The following is a 23,141-nucleotide window of genomic DNA, read 5'->3' as shown; positions in this document are numbered from 1 at the left end:
CCAGTACATCACTTAGTACAGGCAGTTGATCACGTTTTACAAGGATGGGGGTAAAATAGGATTTTAGGATCCCCAGTTAAGGTTTCCTTATCCCTCATATATTCCGTTCTGGTCGTAATTCCTAGAATACATCTTAATCGAGTAACTTACTCGACGTTGTTCGAAAGATTTGCAGTGAATTAGGAGTGTGAATAGAAACTGCTAACGTGAGGGAATCAGACACTGGCAGTGTTAAAGTGACGTCATATGTCGTAAAGCGTCCCACAACTATGTATAGAAGTGCACTGGTGTCCAAAATTAAAGCAAAACACTGAAATTTTGCAAGGCTGCGTTTATTTTTCCACCGAACAATGTAAACGGATAGTAGTAAAGCAGAAACAAAGTGAAGAATACAGAAATTAATCAACTGCAATATGTATGAGTGCTATTCGGAAAGTAAGATCGGATAGGTTGCGAAATGGAAACCACTGTAAAAATAGAAAGTTATTGCAACGGTTAACTACCACTTCCAGCTATATACCTACATAGCCGCCATTCCGACTTAGACATCTGTAGTAGCGTTACACCAGATTTCCAATACCATCATCATAGAAGGTCTGCTTTCCGCCAATTCTCTAAGCTGGTCTATAGCTCGCTGTCTGTGCCAAAATGTAGCCCTCATAGCCAGCGGTTCATGAGAGCAGAGATGAAGATCAGTGTAGCCAATTATGGATTGAATCGTCGGTGATCAAACACTTCCCATCGAAAATGCTGAAGGAGCACCTTCATTGCCCTTGCAGAGTGCGGCCGCGAATTGCCTGGAGAATTAAATGCATGACAGTTATGTTACGTGGATTGCCTAGCTTCAAGCGAAATATTTCACCAGACACTCATACTTGGCGGAAGACATTACTTTCTAGCTATCTTTACGTTCTCACTGTGAGTTCAGAACTGAAAAGAGCGACATGATGCGATCGACGGGCATAGTAGACAGAATGCTCAAAGCGTCTGTGCAAAAATTCATCAGATTTTCACTATGTTTCCCATTTCGCACCGGACCGGACCCTGCTTTCCGAATAGCACTGGTATAACGGTGGACAAAAATGTTCTTTGTTTCTTCAACTTGACGGATTTGTCTGCACATTCCGACAACTGGTTAATGTGCTCAGTATGGGTGTGACCACCTGTGGCAGCAATACAGGCGTGATAAAGACAAGGCATACAATGAGTGACGTCCATTCTTACTGAAGATCAGCTCTTAGGCCTTGGAGAGTGGTTGTTCCATACTGACGTGATGAAACCCGTCTCCTAAATGCATCCCAGACACGTTCGGTGGGATTCAAATCGGGAGAGTGTGCAGGCCACTCCATGTGTGCAATATCTTCCATTTCCTAGAAAAACATCAATAACATGTGCTCTGAGGTCAAGCATTATCGTCCATCAATACGAAGTCTCGGTCCACAGTACTCGTAACAAATCCATATGAGGTCCCAAGACTTCGCCATCGTACCTGACAGCAGTTAAACCTTGCCGATTCACGCGTATTATTTCATGAAGAGGTGTTCGACTGGTCAACATAATTTCTACCCACACCACTAGGGATCCTCCTCGATGCCGGTCTCTTTCCACAATGTTTGGATTCAGAAACCGAGTTTCACGCTCCCGCCAGTTACTAATCCGTCGAGAATCACTCTCCACACGAAATCGGGACTCCTCTGTGAAAGGAACGTTGGCTCACTGTTTGATCGTCCCAGTGTTCACGATTTCACTCTGGAAGTTCCCTTCAGTGAAGACGCGTCAGAGGTACACACACATAAGGTCTCTTACAATAAATGCCACTCTCTCGAAGCCCACTGTACATCGTTTGCTCAGATGCCAGCTGCCATGCAGTACTAAGGCGGTACCGTCGCGCCCTTGTAGCCAAATAACGCTCCTCTGTTTCTGATGTCTCACGTGGTCAGCCATGCCTCGGTCTTCGGTATACAGTTTAGATCTCTAAAATCTATCGCCACATCCGAGAAACAGCATGACGACTCACATTAATCCATCTGGCCACATCCGTTTGTGCACGTCGTGCTTTCAGTCTTCCTATGGCAGAATGGATAGCTCTGAGGGATGAAGTAGTGAAGGCAGCAGAGGATCAAGTAGGTAAAAAGACAAGGGCTAATAGAAATCCTTGGGTAACAGAAGAAATATTGAATTTAATTGATGAAAGGAGAAAATATAAAAATTCAGTAAATGAAGCAGGCAAAAAGGAATACAAACGTCTCAAAAATGAGATCGACAGGAAGTGCAAAATGGCTAAGCAGGGATGGCTAGAGGACAAATGTAAGGATGTAGAGGCTTGTCTCTAAGCAAAGCAGTTCTAAGCAAAGAAGGGAACGCAGAAAGGTGGATGGAGTATATAGAGGGTCTATAGAAGGGCGATTTACTTGAGGACAGTATTATGGAAATGGAAGAGGATGTAGATGAAATGGGAGATATGATACTGCGTGAAGAGTTTGACAGAGCACTGAGAGACCTGAGTCGAAACAAGGCCCCGAGAGTAGACAACATTCCATTAGAACTACTGACAGCCTTGGGAGAGCCTCTCCTGACAAAACTCTACCATCTGGTGAGCAAGATATATGAAACAGGTGAAATACCGTCAGACTTCAAGAAGAATATAATAATTCCAATCCCAAAGAAAGCGGGTGTTGACAGATGTGAAAATTACCGAACAATCAGTTTAATAAGTCACGGCTGCAAAATACTAACACGAATTCTTCACAGACGAATGGAAAAACTAGTAGAAGCCGACCTCGGGAAAGATCAGTTTGGATTCCGTAGAAATATAGGAACACGTGAGGCAATATTGACCCTACGACTTGTCTTAGAAGCTAGATTAAGGAAAGGCAAACCTACGTTTCTAGCATTTGTAGACTTAGAGAAAGCTTTTGACAATGTTGACTGGAATACTCTCTTTCAAATTCTGAAGGTGGCAGGGGTAAAATACAGGGAGCGAAAGGCTATTTACTTGTACAGAAATCAGATGGCAGTTATAAGAGTCGAGGGACATGAAAGGGAAGCAGTGGTTGGGAAGGGAGTGAGACAGGGTTGTAGCCTCTCCCCGATGTTATTCAATCTGTATATTGAGCAAGCAGTAAGGGAAACAAAAGAAAAATTTGGAATAGGTATTAAAATCCTGGGAGAAGAAATAAAATCATTGAGGTTCGCCGATGACATTGTAATTCTGTAAGTGACAGCAAAGGACTTGGAAGAGCAGTTGAACGGAATGGATAGTGTCTTGAAAGGAGGATATAAGATGAACATCAACAAAAGTAAAACGAGGATAATGGAATGTAGTCGAATTAAGTCGGGTGATGCTGAGGGAATTAGATTAGGAAATGAGACACTTAAAGTAGTAAAGGAGTTTTGCTATTTGGGGAGCAAAATAACTGATGATGGTCGAAGTAGAGAGGATATAAAATGTAGACTGGCAATGGGAAGGAAAGCGTTTCTAAACATGAGAAATTTGCTAACATTGAGTATAGATTTATATGTCAGGAAGTCGTTTCTGAAAGTATTTGTATGGAGTGTAGCCATGTATGGAAGTGAAACATGGACGATAAATTGTTTGGACAAGAAGAGAATAGAGGCTTTTGAAATGTGGTGCTCCAGAAAAATGCTGAAGATTAGATGGGTAAATCACATTACTAATGAGGAGGTATTGAATAGAATTGGGGAGAAGAGAAATTTGTGGCACAACTTGACTAGAAGAAGGGATCGGTTGGTAGAACATGTTCTGAGGCATCAAGGGATCACCAATTTAGTATTGGAGGGCAGCGTGGAGGGTAAAAATCGTAGATGGAGACCAAGAGATGAATACACTAAGCAGATTCAGAAGGATGTAGATTGCAGTAGGTACTGGGAGATGAAGCAGCTTGCACAGGATAGAGTAGCATGGAGAGCTGCATCAAACCAGTCTCAGGACTGAAGACCACAAGAACAACATGGCACTCCATCGCAGAGGGTCTGCTAGGTGTCTTCTCTGTGCCATACTGCACCATCTGTGGTAGTGTACACAGCGTTTGTGGTTGTGGGACTACCAGGAAAACACCATCACGTTTGTTGTGCTTGCTGCTGTCTCAGGGGTACTGCCGCTCTCTCGAGTTATGATGACTGTTAGTTAGGAGGCAATGGCGTCGTTCACAGAAGCTTAATGCATAATAATTCAGAAAATTTGTACGAAATACTTGTAAATGACTTACAGATACCTATCTCGTGAATCAATGTATCTGTTACTCGAAACTGAATCAAAATCCTTACTGCAGTTTCTTATATAAGCCTGCGCATAGATACGGTGCGTTGAAGCGACTTGGATTTTTGTATTTACAGATACAGGACTCGACCCTGGGGGTACATCAATGCTCGAGAATTAATGGTGTTTATTTTTATGTCGGATTGACAGTTAGTTAAATCTGATATACACTCCTGGAAATGGAAAAAAGAACACATTGACACCGGTGTGTCAGACCCACCATACTTGCTCCGGACACTGCGAGAGGGCTGTACAAGCAATGATCACACGCACGGCACAGCGGACACACCAGGAACCGCGGTGTTGGCCGTCGAATGGCAAAAGCTGCGCAGCATTTGTGCACCGCCGCCGTCAGTGTCAGCCAGTTTGCCGTGGCATACGGAGCTCCATCGCAGTCTTTAACACTGGTAGCATGCCGCGACAGCGTGGACGTGAACCGTATGTGCAGTTGACGGACTTTGAGCGAGGGCGTATAGTGGGCATGCGGGAGGCCGGGTGGACGTACCGCCGAATTGCTCAACACGTGGGGCGTGAGGTCTCCACAGTACATCGATGTTGTCGCCAGTGGTCGGCGGAAGGTGCATGGGCCCGTCGACCTGGGACCGGACCGCAGCGACGCACGGATGCACGCCAAGACCGTAGGATCCTACGCAGTGCCGTAGGGGACCGCACCGCCACTTCCCAGCAAATTAGGGACACTGTTGCTCCTGGGGTATCGGCGAGGACCATTCGCAACCGTCTCCATGAAGCTGGGCTACGGTCCCGCACACCGTTAGGCCGTCTTCCGCTCACGCCCAAACATCGTGCAGCCCGCCTCCAGTGATGTCGCGACAGGCGTGAATGGAGGGACGAATGGAGACGTGTCGTCTTCAGCGATGAGAGTCGCTTCTGCCTTGGTGCCAATGATGGTCGTATGCGTGTTTGGCGCCGTGCAGGTGAGCGCCACAATCGGGACTGCATACGACCGAGGCACACAGGGCCAACACCCGGCATCATGGTGTGGGGAGCGATCTCCTACACTGGCCGTACACCACTGGTGATCGTCGAGGGGATACTGAATAGTGCACGGTACATCCAAACCGCCATCGAACCCATCGTTCTACCATTCCTAGACCGGCAAGGGAACTTGCTATTCCAACAGGACAATGCACGTCCGCATGTATCCCGTGCCACCCAACGTGCTCTAGAAGGTGTAAGTCAACTACCCTGGCCAGCAAGATCTCCGGATCTGTCCCCCATTGAGCATGTTCGGGACTGGATGAAGCGTCGTCTCACGCTGTCTGCATGTTCAGCACGAACGCTGGTCCAACTGAGGCGCCAGGTGGAAATGGCATGGCAAGCCGTTCCACAGGACTACATTCAGCATCTCTACGATCGTCTCCATGGGAGAATAGCAGCCTGCATTGCTGCGAAAGGTGGATATACACTGTACTAGTGCCGACATTGTGCATGCTCTGTTGCCTGTGTCTATGTGCCTGTGGTTCTGTCAGTGTGATCATGTGATGTATCTGACCCCAGGAATGTGTCAATAAAGTTTCCCCTTCCTGGGACAATGAATTCACGGTGTTCTTATTTCAATATCCAGGAGTGTAGTTAAGTGGACTTAGTTTATTAGAAACAGTTTAATTTTAGAAGTAAGCTGGAAATTCTCATTCTATTGTAGCTTTTTATCTAGGAAGAGAAAGAAATGCGGTTTGGGGTCAGTACCTACTATTTTGTTGGTACAGGTGGTGGAATCGATGCTAAAGTTGATTACGCCTGCCGTTTTCAGCACTTATGTTTGCGCTTTTCTAGGTGGTAGATCCAAAGAAATTGTTGTGACGAAATTCTGAGAGGTATGTGCCATTTCTCACGAATGTTGGTGGAAAACAGTATTGAGAATTGTCTGTAAATAGTGGAAAGGGTGTGTAGGAATGGGAATGATCATTTTGTAACGTAGTGGTGGATTGTTGTGCATTTTTCCAGTTGCAGATTTTTTTTTTTGCCATGAGCTACGTTTGGTGTATTTTATTCTATGTTGTTGTGTGTAAATACAGGAAATTTGGAGTGATGTGTGGGGATAAGAGGAGACCAAAGTTGGCATTATCCTTGGTGAATGTGTCTTTGAAGCAGTATGCCTTTCCTTGAGGTGTCATGAAGGTATCGCCTGTTACGGAGGTGTAGGTAGTGTGGAACAGGATTGAGGATTGTGGGCTTCAGTCAGGGAATATAAAACATGAAAATGAAGTGTAGAAAAATGTCCTAAGCGTTGTACATTTTCCGACTTTTCCAAGGCAGAGAAGAACAGTAACGCGGAAAAACTTGAATTTTCAGAATGAATCTTTCACTCAGGAGCGGACTGTTTGCTGTCATGAAATTTCGTTGCGGTTTAAAACCGCTTACTGGACTGTACGTCGGCGTGGAACCTTGCCCTTTGCAAGGAACGCTCTTATCGCGACTCAGCTCACACTTCTGTCAGTACCTGTTTCCTAGGTTTCAAACTTCACAGAAGTTTTTCTGCATTCCATGTCTTACTAGTATTCGATGAAAAATTTTTAAATTTTTTGTAAGGTCTTATGGGACCAAACTGCTGAGGTCATCGATCCCTAAGCCTACTCACTACTTAGTCTAACTTAAACTAACTTACGCTACGGACAACACACACACACACACAAACACACACACCCATGCCCGAGGGAGGACTCGAACCTCCGACGGCGGGAGCCACACCGACCGTGAAAAGACGCCTGAGACCGCGCGCTACCCCGCGTGGCAGTCAATGAAAAGATATTTGAAAAAAATCGATCGACCACAGCGTAGAGTATTATTTCGAGAGTGATACGAGTGTGTGCTCAGGAAGCCAAGAACTATGCGGGGGTAGCACAGCTGACAAGACCATTTCCAGAGGAAGGTACGATTCTGTGTTGGAGTCACGGTCCACCACACGATCTTAGTATGCCGGAAAGTTCCGGAGTAGCGCACACTAAGCTGCAACAGCCTACACTGCGGCCAGGCTATTTCTCAGCAGTAGTCTTTCTTCCACGGTGCTGGTCTCGTCAGGTATCTTCCTTCCACGGTGCTGGTCTCGTCAGGTATGCATAGAAGTACTGTGAAGTTTGGAGAGCGCGACGGAGGTGCTACAGTAACGAAGCTATGAGGGCAGTTGGTGAGTTATGCCTTGACGCTCAGCAAATAAAAGCACTGGGAATGGAAAGCAACATTCAGGGTTCGAGTCGCTGTGAAACACATAGTTTCAGTCTACCAGGATGTTTCATAATTCCAGCTAGTTAGAGATCTGGTGAGAGCTTCGATTTACGTTATATTTCAACTGGTTTTATGATTTTTATTATTTTTAAATATAATTCCTTATTTTCTCTTTTTGTTGTTATTACTGTATTATTTTGTCCTTGATGGCTTTTTATTATGTGCAGATCACTGTTGTAAAACAAAAACTCACTCGTATTACAGACTTGTGCTTTGAATACAGGTTGTTCGGAAATTTCTGTTACAGATTTCTAGGGCATGTAGATGGGAGCGACTACGTAATATTTTGAACAGGAACCCATGTCCGGAAACATCATCCAACGGCGCTACAGAGCGTCAGAATTATAGGCGCCAGCACCTACAAATGTTTGTATGTAGAGGGTGATTGACTGATGACGTTACAAACTTTGAAGGACAATGGAGAAGGATAAATGTATTAATCAGGGGTGAGGGTTCAAATGGCTTAAATAGCTCTAAGGACTATGGGACTTACTGAGGTCAACAGCCCTCTAGATTTAGAACAACTTAAACCTAACTCAACAAACGACACCACACACGTCCATGCCCGAAACATGCCCGAGGCAAGAAGGATAAATGTATTACTCAGCGGGGTTCCGGACTGAAGCGCCTAGAACCGCTCGGCCACATCGGCCGGCACAGGTGAGGGTCCCTGCGCCAGAAACGAACAAGGCCATAAGCGAAAGTATCGGTACTGTTGTTGCTAAGGCTGTAAGGTAGGCAACTTTTAGAAGTGGCAGTACAGACCAAAACAGGAGAAAAAACTAGTAAATTTGGGCTCTAAGACACACACTATAAGCGCTATGAGCACTTGTCCAGTAAGGGAGATGTGTTTCGCACTAACGAAGTTGAACAAGTGCTCATCCTCAGGTATGCATTTTAAAGCCAATGTTTACCGGACATTTTTTCTTGTTTTGGTCCATAGCAGCACCTCTGAAAGTTGCATGCCCTACATGCTTTGCAGTAGCAGTACCGGTACATGTATTCCACTGTCAGAGGTGTCAAAATGATTTCCGTTTGTAACTTGCGGGCCGTTCGTTTCAGAGCCAGGGACCCTTAGCTCTAATTGATACATTTCTCAGTGTCCACAATCCCTGAAAGTTTGTACCATCATCTTGTATTTGCATACATTCACAGGTGCCTGCGCCTATAACTTTGACACCCTGTGGTGTCGTTGTATGACTGTTTCGAGACATCAGTCTCTGATCGACATAAAGTCTGCTCGTTCCCCTGGACAAGTCCTATACGACTACAACGGAATTTTAGAACGCTCTGTACAATAAAATAGAAAACCTACGTATATCACTGCGTCAGATTAAAGGCTTCATCGGTGCCTATACGCGTATGTTCATTATGCAATACAAAATGCAGTACAATAACATAACACATGTTTGAGCATTATCCATGCAGCCGCTACATTACAATTAATCCACATAAGGTAGTTAATAATAAGCGAAAGAGATCGGTGTACATTTCTGTCATGCTATGCCAACGCCATAAATACCGATAAGTACAGAAACTGGAGTTTACAGTAGTTAGTTCTTAGTTTTACGCAGTGCTCCTGAAGCATAATTTAAATTAACAATACCTGGAAACCTGAAAGTCAGTAATTTGCTGCCATATTACGACAGGACACAGCTGCTTTATATTACTGAGTTGTGGCGTCCAAGTCACACGACAAGATCACATGTATTAATCACGCCAAATTTCGGAAATGTATAAAATTTGTTTCTTTCTACGTCTGCCAGTATACGCCGTATTGTACAGTTTTATACAAGGTGTTACAAAAAGGTATGGCCAAACTTTCAGCAAACATTCCTCACACACAAATAAAGAAAAGATGTTATGTGGACATGTGTCGGGAAACGCTTAATTTCCATGTTAGAGTTCATTTTAGTTTCGTCAGGATGTACTGTACTTGCTCAATTCACCGCCATGATTTCATACGGGATACTCTACCTGTAAAGCTAGAACATGTGCCTTCAAAAGTACGACACATGTGGTTCATGCACGATGGAGCACCTGCACATTTAAGTCGAAGTGTTCGTACGCTTCTCAACAACAGATTCGGTGACCGATGGCCTCCACGCTCTCCTGACCTCAACCCTCTTGACTTTCATTTATGGGGGCATTTGAAAGCTCTTGTCTGCGCAATCCCGGTACCAAATGTAGAGACTCTTCGTGCTCGTATTGGAGACGGCTGTGACAAAATACGCCATTCTCCAGAGCTGCATCAGCGCATCAGGGATTTCATGGGACGGAAGGTGCATGCATGTATCCTCGCTAACGGAGGACATTTTGAACGTTTCCTGTAACAAAGGGTTTGAAGTCACACTGGTACGTTCTGTTGCTGTGTGTTTCCATTCCATGATTACTGTGATTTGAAGAGAAGTAATAAAATGAGCTCTAACATGGAAAGTAAGCGTTTCCGGACACATGTCCACATAACATATTTTCTTTCTTTTTGTGTGAGGAATGTTTCCTGAAAGTTTGGCCGTACCTTTTTGTAACACCCTGTATACATATAGTTTCAACAGTAGCTGGTAGCTTGATAGCACCAATAGCGTCGATCGTTGTAATCTTTATTTAATCTATAAATGTGTATGCCCCGCTCTTGTTCTTTTAGGTACCGATTAGGAGCGTACGTTTCACTGCAACATTTTTAGGAAACTTGTTAATTTCATTCGGACGTTTATTTTGGTAAATTTGTTATGTTTTTGGTAATATTTTCTGATGATGGCTTAAAAAACAAAAGGCGGTTACTAAATTTAATAAAATATTACGTGACAAGAACGTTAACTTATAAAATTTAACCCGATAAAACGGAAACCGGTCTGCTCAGGTGGTACAGTGGTACAATGGGCATCATTTCACATTTACTAACACATATAACCTCAAAAATTTACAAGTATTGTTGTGAATGGCCAAGTCAGAAGAAGGGGAGACAGGTCAGGCTGTGTATTTAAGTGCAGTAAGAGGGCATAACTGATGCAAAAGTGGTTTATTGGAAAAAGGGATCCAGCTGCCATACGTAGGAGGGGGGGGGGGGGCTCAAGTTTGGGATCGTTCTGTCTCGTGTCGATGCCAGGAGCAGAAAGAAGGAGCGGTTTCGCAGGCCCACCGTCAGCTAAAACTTACTCGGTTTCATTGGGGAAATCTCAGTGGCTGCCTGCATAGCGTTGCACAGTCAGATCTCACAGCACAGTGGCACTTCGTCATTTGGCACCCCTGATCCTTGCACTGGCCTTGGTGGACTGATCAAAAATATCGAGGTGGTTACAACAGTATTTGATAATTATACAGTAGACATTATGTAGCAACACAGTTCGCCAAGGCACTCAGGCAAGAGCTAACTGTGGATCGACGCACGTCGTCTCGTATACAAGGTATTCGGAAAATCCCGTTACAAACTGGTGGACTTGTAGAGGGGAGTGAGTACATAATATATCCATGTCCGGAAACGTACCGTTTCCGTGCTGCAGCCGTTTTGGAAACATGTTCGCTAGGTAGGTATACACAAGGGTAGTCACGGTGGGATTAGTAAAGTCGGATCGACTAATATCTGTGCTACCACTCTGACCTGGTTCGAGCCTCATTCACTTGTCTGTGAGTGTTAGAGCTACAGGTATTATTACACGTTTGCAGAATACACCGACATGATGCTTCTGAATGGCGAAGCTGGCGATAACGGCAGAGCTGCGCGTCACCTTTATCAAGATCGTTCTCCACAACGTTCGACTCCATCGTATACCTTTTCGCTACAATAAAGCAACGACGCCGTGAGAGGGTATCTTCACCGTCAGCAGTCGTGACTCTGTAGCTCCAAAGAGACGTCGCACACCCGAACTGGAAGAGCCCATGCTGCATCACGTTGAAGAGAACCCGCAAATGAATGCGCGAGCAATTTCTTTGGCTATTAATGACAAGTGATGTACGGGGTCCTACCTAACCAATTACTTGCAAAAGTAGTCACGATGCCGACACGTTTTCAAATGGTTGTAGCACGAAAAGGGTAAGTTTCCGGACATGGGTTCCCATTCAAAGTATCATCTACTCACTCCGCTCTACAGCTGCTAGAAGTTTGTAACGGGTATTTCCGAACACTCTGTATACCAGGCATAGAGTTAACTGCCACTTATAGATTAAATTTTCTAACACAAAAGCTCATGCCTTAAGCAAACATTCCCGGGAATATATTACAAACAAACTAGCTAAACGTACGATGTCTCTCTCAAAATGGCTGTGACCACTATGGGACTTAACTGCTGTGGTCATCAGTCCCCTAGAACTTAGAACTACTTAAACCTAACTAACCTAAGGACGTCACGCACATCCATGTCCGAAGCAGGATTCGAACCTGCGACCGTAGCGGTCGCGCGGTTCCAGACTGTAGCGCCTAGAACCGCTCGGCCACTCCAGCCGGCTTGTCTCTCTCATATAGGTACAACCTATATATAATTGGCACCATCGTATCAGTTTTCTTTTTTTTACACCACATTTTCTATTGTAAATTCCATTACTTAAAAAAAGAAATTCTGAATGCACATTGGAATCACCACCATCCACAAAAACAAAATGTGTTTAGTCGTGTTCGATAACGTTATATCCGGAAAATTTAGTTGTAGTAACGTTGTGGAACCCTTAGTTCCCATCATTCATGAGCCCTCATAGAGAAATGGTCAGAAACCGTATCACTAATCTACAACGTACTTCCTGTAAAGTTTAAATAACTGCGTGGTCCTGCTAGTGAAAATTAAGCATTTTCGCGCGATACTTTCCCATTTTTGCTTGGAACTAAAGAAAGAGAACCCAAACATACGTTGAACATTATATCTTAATACATATTTTATGAACCGATTGTTAATGAGATTACAAATAATTTAAACAAGACTCAATATACCAAATGACTGCGTACTGGTTACAACTGTTACGTAAAGACACAGAGAATATGTGGTGTCACCGCCAGACACCACACTTCCTAGGTGGTAGCTTAAATCGGCCGCGGTCCATTTAGTACATGTCGGACCCGCGTGTCGCCACTGTGTGATTGCAGACCGAGCGCCACCACAAGGCAGGTCTCGAGATACGGGATAGCACTCGCCCCAGTTGTACGACGACTTTGCTAGCGACTACACTGACGAAGCCTTTCTCTCATTTGCCGAGAGACAGTTAGAATAGCCTTCAGCTAAGTCCATGGCTACGACCTAGCAAGGCGCCATTAGCCATACATAGTTTGATAGTTATCGTATGAAATGTCTCATCAAGAACGTTGTAAACCAAAGGATTAAAAGTTAAGTATTCGAGGAGCTGCATACATTTCTTATTAGAATTCACTATTTATCCTGTTCCAGAATTCACGCCCGTCTGAGTTAGATAGCGTGCATTTCGGCCTCCTCTATCTACAAGGTGTTGGCACATTTGCCAACACATCAGAATATGTGTTATAAAATGCACTCTTGCCCTCGATACGATGAGAATTGCAACTTTCAGTAAACTGTATTCTGAATTTCGAAAACAAAGGACAGACTATATTGGTTGTTCTTTTGGAGCATATAATTTGGGTAGTACACTTGTATAACAATGTGAGTGATGGCGGCTTTTAAATTCGTTACAATTGGGACGTATAATACGGAATATAGATTTTTAATGGCTATACCACTTCGCTGACATTTCAAGATTTTGTTAATCAGCTTAAAATCTCTGTCCTAAATGACGTGTTTAGTAGATATTTAAATATTGTGATGGTTCACTCAATTAGGGCTTAAAGAAGCTGTATTCTTTATTGCATATCAAGCTTTGGTTAAAGGCCATTGAGAAAAAGTACTATTGGCGACGGGCACACCCACCTCGCCTGTAGGGAGAAGATCCCAGTGGATATTGCTGTGTACTCTGCAGTGATTAGATGAAGACGGTCCCTAAGATTACTTGTATTCTTAGGTACTAGACCTTAAGCAAAGCCGAGAACTGCAAACTTAACTCTTTGACGATTAATTTTAACTCGATGCTTCTTAAATATGAGGAATTACAAGTCTGTTAGTTGATAACGGAATCTCTACGTCTTTCGCTGCAAATTGTACCTGTTTTCCTGAATACGAACGGCCTAAAGAGTATGGCGTAGCCGGCCGATGGGGCCGAGCGGTTCTAGGCGCTGCAGCCTGGAACCGCGCGACCGCTACGGTCGCAGGTTCGAATCCTGCCTCGGGCATGGATGTGTGTAATGTCCTCAGGTGAGTTAGGTTTAAGTAGTTCTAAGCTCTAGGGGACTGATGACCACAGAAGTCCCATAGTGCTCAGAGCCATTTGAGCCATTCTACTTCTTTTAACTTGCTCTTAAAATATTGTATCCTGTTATCATCAGCCTCACTGCTTTGTGTTAACCTGCCTCAGGGCTGTAAGATTCCATATTGTTTATTACCATTAATTGTGCGCTGTCATCAGATAATCCCTTAAGAACTGGATACACTATAATTTCCACAAACTCTGTTTCTTGTCGTGTGACTTGTACCTCAATAACGAATCTAGCTTACTCACAAATAACTCCTAGCTTCCTAGAGGGGATCTGTAGAATATTGCAATTATCAGAGAAATATTCTGCACTAACATCTCGCAAGCACATGCTCCTAGATTTTTATCCACGAAAAAATTATTTCGTTCAATATTTTTGACACTGTGATCAACTTTTACATATGTTGTAGCTCTTCCTTTTTCCGTGTTAACTCTACAATAATATTAAAAAAAGCTGCTAGTCTATAAGCCCATCATATTTAACTTCTCCATCCCTATGGTTACGTGGTCTTCAAAGCCACCCAGAACATCTACCACTAAGGAATTTTTCACATATTCTATTCGTCGAAGGAGCTCATGTATCTTATTTGTCTGCCCGATGATGTTCTGACGAAAGTAATTAATTTTATTTTTCTGGAAAATGCTACATATGGTTCTGTTCTGCGCGGGTATGTTTCAGCACTGTCTGTTTTTAACCTGAGGATACCCTTAAAAATGGGCGCATTTGACTACAGTGATCACAGGGAGTTTGTCTAGTGTGCTTCTGGCCCCCCTTACAGTTTCTGCAAGATACTGAGCTACTTTTTCCTTCTCCATGTTATTCAAATGCCGGCAATTATTTGCATATTCCCAATTAAAGCAACAGACACAACACAGACATGCTGCTCCTATTTCCTCCAGGTGACCTTCAAAGCTGTATTCTCAGATGCTAATCCAAAGTACCTATGTTCTGTGCCATCTGGCCAAGCACCGCGCTAGGCATGACGATGCTTGTGGCATGGTACTTAACACCTTGATTTTCCTGTATCAATTGCCTTACACCTCTCTCGTGACCGCTACCTAACAGCAAGACACTTTGCTTGCTGCATGACTTTTCTATCGACTTATCCTTAAAGTCGCTCGAGTCTGTTGCGCGCTATTTTGCACAAACTCTGGTTGAGGCTCTTCTCTTACCTCAGGTACCAAATCAAAGTGGCTGCTAACCGGAATATGAAGTGTGAAGTGATATTTTCTCCTTCTACCCGTGTTTACTTTTCAGCGTCTCCCAGCTCCCTCGGTCTCTGTTCCCCTTCAACCTACCTAAGTCAAAATATTCCAGTTCTAATACAGCCTGAGGGGCAGAAACCTTTCTTCCCTGTTCCAAGATTTTCCTGTCACGACAACGTAACCTATAACTCCATGGAGGAGCCTCATGTAACACATTTTTTCCTTCCCGTGTGCATCCTCCCCAGTGAAATACCAACACACAGGTCTTACATGTTTCTCGTACACCAGGTAACCTAAGACAATATCCACATTTGTCGTACATGGTAAAAATATTCAAATGCCCATTGCTTGTAAACAAAAAAGCACTACAACGCACTTAAACTGTAACAATTTATAATTACTCATGGAGCGTTTTTACTTAAGTCTTATTTGTTTAACCATGAAATCTAACGGGGTGGAAGGGCTGACCCAATAAAGTGAACATTTCGGTTCCAATGGGTTTATTAGCTATCCAAAACAATCACATACTATTTGACAGGCGCCACTCGGGCAAGGTTATTTAAGCGCGTTAATAAATCATCTAAATCTACATCTACATCTACATACATACTCCGCAATCCACCATACGGTGCGTGGCGGACGGTACCTCGTACCACAACTAGCATCTTCTTACCCTGTTCCACTCCCAAACGGAACGAGGGAAAAATGACTGCCTATATGCCTCTGTACGAGCCCTAATCTCTCTTACCTTATCTTTGTGGTCTTGACGCGAAATATAAGGTGGCGGCAGTAAAACTGTATTGCAGTCAGCCTCAAACGCTGGTTCTCAAAATTTCCTCAGTAGCGATTCACGAAAATAACGCCTCCTTTCCTCCAGAGACTCCCACCCGATTTCCTGAAGCATTTCCGTAACACTCGCGTGATGATCAAACCTATCAGTAAGAAATCTAACAGCCCGCTTTTGAATTGCATCTATGTCCTCCCTCAATCCGACCTGATAGGGATCCCAAACGCTCGAGCAGTGCTCAAGAATAGGTCGTATTAGTGTTTTATAGGCGGTCTCCTTTACAGATGAACCACATCTTTCCAAAATTCTACCAATGAGTCGATGGCGACTATCCGCCTTCCCCACAGCTGCCATTACATGCTTGTCCCACTTCATAGCGCTCGGTAATGTTACGCCCAAATATTTAATTGACGTGACTGTGTCAAGCGCTACACTACCAATGGAGTATTCAAACATTACGGGATTCTTTTTCCTCTTCGTCTGCATTAATCTACATTTATCTGTATTTACAGTTAGCTGCCATTCTTTACACCAATCACAAATACTGTCCAAGTCATCTTGTATCCTCCTACAGTCACTCAACGACGACACCTTCCCATACACCACAGCATCATCAGCAAACAGCCGCACATTGCTATCCACCCTATCCAAAAGATCATTTATGTAGATAGAAAACCACAGCGGACCTACCACACTTCCCTGGGCACTCCAGATGATACCCTCACCTCTGATGAACACTCACCATCGAGGACAACGTACTGGGTTCTATTACTTAAGAAGTCTTCGAGCCACTCGCATACTTGGCAACCAATCCCATATGCTCGTACCTCAGTTAAGAGTCTGCAGTGGGGCCACGCTCTCCCACCAAAATTGACAGAACCCACTAAGGCTGAATTTAATCATAACTTTAACAAAACAACTCTAGTTAAGACACATTATTTAAGGCCCTTTCAATTTCAGTTCTAACGTTCCATGTAGAATAACAGCGGACACACAGTCTCAACTTTAACACGAATACCTAAAACATGTTTATGAAACGTTAGCTGGGCAATCTTGCAGGGCAAACCCGAAATTATTCAAATGCCCAATGACTTGTAAGATGGACGTTTGGAGCATAGAAAGTTACAACTTTGTACAATGATAAATGTGTATCAACAGAAACAAGGTCCAAGCTTGTAAGGCCGAAGTTTAACCACGAACGGTGGAACCGACTGAGAGAAGTAATACATAACTTCGAACCAAGTCGTGGGTCCGTTTGCAACCCACATCGAGTCGACCACCAAAATGTGAACCAAGCAAACGCTACCGAAGAGGAACACCCGAGCTCAGGCGAAGTCCACAGCCCGTAAGCCAAACTTGTAATCTACAAGGAAACCCTGCGCTTCGGTTGCCACTACCTCAGCTCACTGAAACACAGATCACACCCGACAACAGAAGGCAGAAAAACCTTTCTTAATCTTAACATTAAGATTGATCAGCAAATTAACTCTATAAAACCAAGGCGAAACAACAACTAATTTCATTAGGAAGTGATTCCATTAAGTGAAACAGTACTTGATAAACAAACATTAAGAGTGCGAAATGATCTGGCTCACGAGAACCGGCACTCACTAGAACTTAAGGGCACACATCTGCAAATACATGAACATTATGCGGAAGCAGAGCACGTCGTGCAACACCTTACTGTACCAAGAGCGATCACAATCACAGTTAACTAAGCGCTCTTAGTAATTAGCTAACTTAACCGGGTGTCTTGATGCTGGGGCGATTTTGCAAAGATGCCAGAGAATCACTTCGCAAGACCATAACAGCGTGTCCTTCTAAGGAAGCGGGTACATCCACAGTTTACGGGGTTGCCAGAGAATGCACAGCGCCGGCCAGCTGCCGCCGTCTCCAGTACAACAACGTGACAGCCGCCGCCCAGCCTCAGGCACTCCGTCTTCGCTTCTGTCCGCCAACAAATCGCCGATTCGCGCACCGCCGCGTTCCGTTCTCAAGCGTTGTGTTGTCCTCTCCCCCTACTCGCGGTCGGCACTCCCTTATATCTCGAGCCGGCCTAAGCCCAAAGTCAAACATCTGCACTAGGAAAACGATCGTACTCATGTCAGACACACTACTGGTGCCAGTCACGCCGCGGCTCAACTAAAAACCTATCTTTCAGTGAGTTGTACCGCTAACTGCTACACATCAGGCAAAAGCGGAGTGACATGACAGATTTTCGTTGAATATAAGTAGTGGACGACAGGAAGAGAATGAAAACTAAAGAGCACGATATATTTAATAATGACTTTACAACAGAATGTTCCCAAGTGTAAATAGACAATCGTGATCAAACTTATTATTATTTATTTCACTGGATCTCGTTTTAGTTATCGTTATTGACTACAGGCGAAGAAACCCCCAAAAATGGAAGATTCTGATGTTTACCACGTATACGAAACTCGTTGAATGACTCCGCGCTCAAGAGAATCAACTAACAGGCTTCGAAAACATTAAATTTTCACGTAGAAGAGCGTGTTCCATAATTTACACAGGGATCAAAGGTGGTGAGGGAACTCTTAGCGCAGAGATAATTCAGCGCGCTGGTGGTGGTTCTAGCGGCGGTGGCGCCGCTTTGAGGCTGCGGCCATTAGGACGTGGGCCGCACGTGGCGCTGCGGTTAACCACGTGTTGTGGCCGGCGCTTCCGGCAGCGCCAAGGGCGGCGTTCACAGCTTCAAAACAGGATATAGTTCTCAGCTAGAGCTATTCACACGGTATTCGTATTTTCTGAAAAGAACAGAATTTGGTATCAAGTTTTCTTTGCGAGTCTTGTTGAATTTATATGTTCAAATTTTGTCAGTATCGTCTCTCGTGATTCCGTCAGTGACCCATGTACTATTCTGTCGCTTTGGCGTTTAAATAAATATGGTACTGATATCTTATCTCATCCCTAGATTACCCTTTCTTATGTTTTAATTATGTTCTAAGCTAAAAAGACGTATTATCGAACTGTTTCTATTTACATTATTCTGTACTGTTTCGCAATGCGTCTTCCACACTAATAGCCGTTAAAATTGCTGCACCAAGAAGAAATGCAGATGATAAACGGGTATTCATTGGACAAATATATTATGCTAGAAATTACGTGTGATTACATTGCATAGATCCTGCGAAATCAGTACCCAGAACAACCACCTCTGGCCGTAATAACGGCCTTGATACGCCTGGGCGTTGTGTCAAATAGAGCTTGGATGGCGTGTATAGGTACAGCTGCCCATACAGCTTCAACAAGATACCACAGTTCAGCAAGGATAGTGACTGGCGTATTGTGACGAGCCAGTTCCTCGGCCGCCATTAACCAGACGTTTTCAGTAGGTGAGAGATCTGGAGAATGTGCTGGCCAGGGCAGCAGTCGAACATTTTCTGTATCCAGAATGGCCCGTACAGGATCTGCAACATGCGCTCGTGCATTATCCTGCTGTAATGTAGGGTTTCGCAGGGATCGAATGAAGGGTAGAACGACGGGTCGTAACACATATGAAATGTAACGTACACTGTTCAAAGTGCCCTCAATGCGAACAAGAGGTGACCGAGACGTGTAACCAATGGCACTCTATATCATCACAGCGGGTGATACGCCAGTATGGAGATGACGAATACGCGCTTCCAATGTGCGTTCATCGCGATGTCGCCAAACACGGCTGCGACCACTACGATGCTGTAAACAGAACCTGCATTCATCCGAAAAACTGATGTTTTACCATTCGTGCACCCAGTTTTGTCGCTGAGTACATCATCGCAAGCGCCGCTGTCTGTGATGCAGCGTGAAGGGTAACCGCAGCCATGGTCTCCGAGCTGATAGTCCATGCTGCTGCAAACGCCGTCAAACTTCGTGCAGATGGTTGTCTTGCAAACGTCCTCATCTGTTGACTCAGGGATCGAGACGTGGCTGCACGATCCCTTACAGCCATGCGGATACGATGCCTGTCATCTCGACTGCTAGTGATACGAGGCCGTTGGGATCCAGCACGGAGTTCCGTATTACTCTCCTGAACCCACCGATTCCATATTCTGCTCACAGTCATTGGTTTTCAACCAACGCGAGCAGCAGTGTCACGATATAATAAACCGCAATCGCGATAGGCTACAATCCGACCTTTATCGAAGTCGGAAACGTGATGGTACGCATTTCTCCTCCTTACGTGAGGCATCAAAACAACGTTTCACCAGGCAACGCCGATCAACTGCTGTTTGTGTATTAGAAATCGGTCGGAAACTTTCCTCATGTCAGCACGTTGTAGGTGTCGTCACCGCCGCCAACCTCGTGTGGTTCAAATGGTTGAAATGGCTCTGAGCACTATGGGACTCAACTGCTGTCATCACTCCCCTAGAACTTAGAACTACTTAAACCTAACTAACCTAAGGACATCACACACACCCGAGGCAGGATACGAACCTGCGACCGTAGCAGTTGCACGGTTCCGGACTGCGCGCCTAGAACCGCGAGACCACCGCGGCCGGCAACCTCGTGTGAATGAAAAGCTAATCATTTGCATATCACAGCATCTTCTTCCTGTCGGTCAAATTCCGCGTCTGTAGCACGTCATCTCCGTGTTGTAGCAATTTTAATGGCCAGTAGTGTATTTAGTAGATTCTTGTCTTGTGGTAGGACAATTTTATAGTACTGTTTTCTTATAAACAAAAGCCCCGTGAAACAGTGTTTGGTGCAGGTATTTCGTGTTAGTATTAATCAAAAAATACACCAAAATGTTGATGGTAGTTACTGGACATCGAATACTGCACTTCTTCCTGTGTAGATAATGGTGCTAAGCCAAAAACTATCTACTGGTAGCTTATACATAGTATTTTCCACTGCAGGCTTTCCTCTCCCTGTGACATATCAGTTTTGGGACTTAGACGGTGAACTTGAGCATAATTTTCTGACGGTGCATTGCTTGCTGTTGAGGGCTGGGTGTGATGCAGTGTGAGAGATACCTTGCCAGTTACTGTGGCGACATGGAAGGTCTTCTGTGACTGAGATCTAACAAAAAAAATGTTCAGATGTGTGTGAAATCGTATGGGACTTAACTCCTACGGTCATCAGTCCCTAAGCTTAGACACTACGTAACCTAAATTATCCTAAGGACAAACACACGCACACACACTCGAACCTCCTCCGGGACCAGCGGCACAGTCCCTGACTGCAGCGCCCAAGACCGCTCGGATAATCCCGCGCGGCTGAGATCTAAAAGTCTATGTGAACTGCTGAATCGTTGATCATAACTACGGAGATCTCGAATGTCTAATTCTATCGTGTTTAGTTGCCTTCCCTCGAAGCCGCAAGACACTCTTCCATAGTTATCGCGCTCTCCTTTTACAAGAGATACTGCAGAAACTGTACGTTGCTGACATTTTTAGGTACTGTAGTAGAAACTCCTCGCACCTATTGCAACATCAACACCAAATGTAGCAGGAAGAGGTAGCAGGCACCGTATTCTCATCCGAGCTTTCCAAGTGATTTACTACAGTGCCGCATTCCCCTTGATCTGCTCACTGGGTCCTACAACGCTGAGGACGCCATCTCAGCGACCCAAGTGCTCTGCTAAGTGTCAGCCTTGTACGGCCGTGTTGATATGACTACGCTGGGGCTGAACCGCAGCTGACTCAGCAGCCTCAGTGCTGCCCACTGACAACAGCAACGTGGCCCGCACCGTGTGTCCTCGCCAGCATAGCTTGGGTCGCGGCGACAACAAGCGCCGCGATCTGCCAGCTGAATCTGCTGACTCGCCATGTATGTCTACAGTGCGTGTTGGGAGCCAAGACGCCTGCCCGCGGTAGCGAGCCATGGAGTGGCCCAACACTAGCTGGACACAGACCCTGCGTCAGCCTCAGAGAGTCGAACCAGGACTGAAACACTGGCGCCCCATCTGCTGCTGTGAGTAGCTGGTGGTGTTACATGCCCCGCCGTCCAGAAGAGCTGCCACACTTCAAGGCTGTGTTAGTGAACCGGCACCTATTTATACAGGGTGTTACAAAAAGGTACGGTCAAACTTTCAGGAAACATTCATCACACAGAAAGAAAAGATGTTATGTGGACATGTCTCCGGAAACACTTAATCTCCATGTTAGAGCTCATTTTAGTTTCGTCAGTATGTACTGTACTTCCTCGATTCACCGCCAGTTGGCCCAATTGAAGGAAGGTAATGTTGACTTCGGTGCTTGTGTTGACATGCGACTCATTGCTCTACACTACTAGCATCAAGAACATTAGCACGTAGCATCAACAGGTTAGTGTTCATCATGAACGTGGTTTTGCAGTCAGTGCAATGTTTACAAATGCTGAGTTGGTAGATGCCAATTTGATGTATGGATTAGCACGGGGCAATAGCCGTGGCGCGGTACGTTTGTATCGAGACAGATTTCCAGAACGAAGGTATCCCGACAGGAAGACGTTCGAAGCAATTGATCGGCGTCTTAGGGAGCACGTAACATTCCAGCCTATGACTCGCGACTGGGGAAGACCTAGAACGACGAGGACACTTGCAATGGACGAGGCAAGTCTTCGTGCAGTTGACGATAACCCTAATCTCAGCGTCAGAGAAGTAGCTGCTGTACAAGGTCACGTCACTGTATGGAGAGTGCTACGAGAGAACCAGTTGTTTCCGTACCATGTACAGCGTGTGCAGGCACTATCAGCAGCTGATTGGCCTCCACGGGTACACTTCTGCGAGTGGGTCATCCAACAATGTGTCAATCCTCATTTCAGTGCAAATGTTCTCTTTACGGATGAGGCTTCATTCCAACGTGATCAAATTGTAAATTTTCACAATCAACATGTGTGGGCTGACGAGAATCCGCACGCAATTGTGCAATCACGTCATCGACACAGATTTTCTGTGAACGTTTGGGCAGACATTGTTGGCGATGTCTTGATTGGGCCCCATGTTCTTCCACCTACGCTCAATGGAGCACGTTATCATGATTTCATACAGGATACTCTACCTGTGCTGCTAGAACATGTGCCTTTACAAGTACGGCACAACATGTGGTTCGTGCACGATGGAGTTGCTGCACATTTCAGTCGAAGTGTTCGTACGCTTCTCAACAGCAGATTCGGTGACCGATGGATTGGTAGAGGCGGACCAATTCCATGGCCTCCACGCTCTCCTGACTTCAACCCTCTTTACTTTCATTTATGGGGGCATTTGAAAGCTCTTGTCTACGCAACCCCGGTACCAAACGTAGAGACTCTTCGTGCTCGTATTGTGGACGGCTGTGATACAATACGCCATTCTCCCGGGCTGCATCAGCGCATCAGGAATTCCATGCGACGGAGGGTGGA

Source organism: Schistocerca serialis, chromosome 1 (assembly GCF_023864345.2).
Source record: "Schistocerca serialis cubense isolate TAMUIC-IGC-003099 chromosome 1, iqSchSeri2.2, whole genome shotgun sequence".
NCBI classification, from domain to species: domain Eukaryota; kingdom Metazoa; phylum Arthropoda; class Insecta; order Orthoptera; family Acrididae; genus Schistocerca; species Schistocerca serialis.
The sequence above is the reverse complement of the archived record's forward strand: the minus strand, read 5'-3'. Positions refer to the sequence as shown.